This window comes from Panicum virgatum, chromosome 9K, assembly GCF_016808335.1.
Source record: "Panicum virgatum strain AP13 chromosome 9K, P.virgatum_v5, whole genome shotgun sequence".
Lineage (NCBI taxonomy): Eukaryota > Viridiplantae > Streptophyta > Magnoliopsida > Poales > Poaceae > Panicum > Panicum virgatum.
The window spans coordinates 45,449,742-45,452,102 of NC_053144.1; positions in this window are offsets into that span (position 1 = coordinate 45,449,742).

Genomic DNA, 2,361 nt, shown 5'->3' on the forward strand with positions numbered 1-2,361 from the left:
AAATTAGTTTCACGTTATTTGTACATGGGTGCTCATACATTTTTGTTACCTATGATCGTGGCGCTGAACACGATCCAACGCTGAAGACACAGGGGAAAACTGGCGTCGACCGAACTGCCTCATGACCCTGTCCGGGCAGTGCGCCTCAACTGCAACGTCGTACACCAAAGCTGCAGTAGTCATCCATAGGACCTGGTCCTGTGTGCACACCGAAGATATCCCAAGCGGTGCACGTGCGGCTATAGCCGAAGGACTGTATGGCTCCCACACAATGTCTTCTGGGGTCAATCGATCAAATTCGGCAACAAACTCAGGATAAGACCGCCGGGTCTGTACATGTGCCCATATTTTCTGCAAAAATAAAAATTATGTGTCCATAAGAAAGGTATTGAGGGAACAATGTATGACCATAGTACGCATAGAATATAAATTTTTATCGGGTCCATACATGTCGAGAGTACCAGAGAGTCCCCATGGTGGGTCTGTCGTCCTCCATGTCACCGTACATATCCGGCGTGTACGGTGACTGGTCAATCATGGGACGACCGATCGCAATCCTCTCATAAGACCAAAGCTGTAGCAGAATTGGGCACCCCGTTAGGACAGCATTCCTATCATTCTGCCGTGATGCCTTGCAGAGTCCACGATATGTGCATGCAAGAGCCGCTGAACCCCAACTATATAAGGGTATGGCATCCTCATCTGCATCGGCGATCTCCTGTGCGTATGGCAGAAGCACCGTATCCACACAGTGCCCGTGTGAGTTGTTGAACAGGATGTACCCAAATAACCACAGCAGGTATGCCTCGAGTGATCTTGTCACGCTGTAGTCATCAGCATGGGCTGCCAATAGATCCGGCTGTAATGAAGTACGAACATTGAGAATAAGAAACACATGAGTTATTTCAAAGCCATAAAATACATCAACACATCGTTTTGTACGAAATTGTACCTGAAACTGTAGGAGCCATGACTTGAAAGGGCCTTTCGACTGTGGGTGCTCATTGAAATCTTCAGGATCAATCGTGGTGGCAACACCTGCAAAATGTTCCTCAAGACCCTCCAGCCACGTAGAAGGTACCACGCGGGGCCAGACAGCGTCTCCGGTGATAGGAAGACCAAGCAGCATCGCAACGTCCTGCAGGGTCGGTGCCATCTCCCCACAAGGGAGGTGGAACGTGTGTGTCTCAGGTCTCCATCTGTCAACGAGAGCTGAAAGTAGAGACCTGTCTAGCTTCACCAAAGCACTATCAGCAAGACGAGCCACTGTGAGAAGACCTGCCTCTCTCAGCCTGCATCATACAGTGCTCAAATGTTAATACAATATATAACGAAATGTATAACGAATAAAAACAGAAAATATACGACATATCACCTGGGCACCCATCGTGGGTCTACAGCAACCAACTCTGCAGGTGGACGTGGACGCATCACGTTTAGTTCTTGGTTCTGAACCTTCGCAAGGAAGGACCGGTGACCCGAGTCTATTGTTGGGTCCAGCAATGCAGGAGTAACCCCGGCCATACCTACCACGTAAGATCAAAACAATACAATACAATCACACACATCTAAATATTTCTAATATTTCCTTATATTTCCTAAATAGTTTATAAGATTTTCTAACCATTAATAATAATTTCTAATATTTTGTAACATTTTAGAAATTTTCTAATATTATCTTGCAATTTTTAAGATTAATTAATTAGATTGCTAATGTACTATATCAACGCCAATCACTACAATTAACTACACCTAAATGTACCACTAATCAGTTTTAATAATAATTAAAATGATTGCTAATCTACTGTTTAAACAAAATAGTTTCTATAATTTTTTATAATTTTCTAACATTCTCTACAATTTTCTAACATTCTCTACAATTTTCTATAATTTTCTACAATTTTCTAACATTTTCTACAATTTTCTAATATTATCTTGCATTTTCTAATACTTCTCTAACAATTTTCTAGTATTTTCTAATACTAAATCTAACACTTAATGTACTATATCAACGCTAATCACTATAAGTAAATGCACATAAATGTACCACTAATCACTCCTAACAATAATTGAACTGATTGGTAATCTACTGTTTCAAAAAAATAATTACAACATAATCTATTTATAAAATATGGAAAATTTTAGTTACCTAAAGTCGCCGGCTTGAAAATCCGACAGGGCTTCGCCGCTTTACTTCTCCCTCACCCCTCCTCTCCCTCCCTCCCTCTCTTTTCTTTTTTCTGGATTTTTAGCAAGGCAAATGAGGGGGAGGAGCAGCCAACACCCTTATATAGCGGAGGGGGGCCGGCCGCCCGGCTGCCGGGCGGCCGGTTCCCAGGGACCTGTCCGCAATTTTTTTCC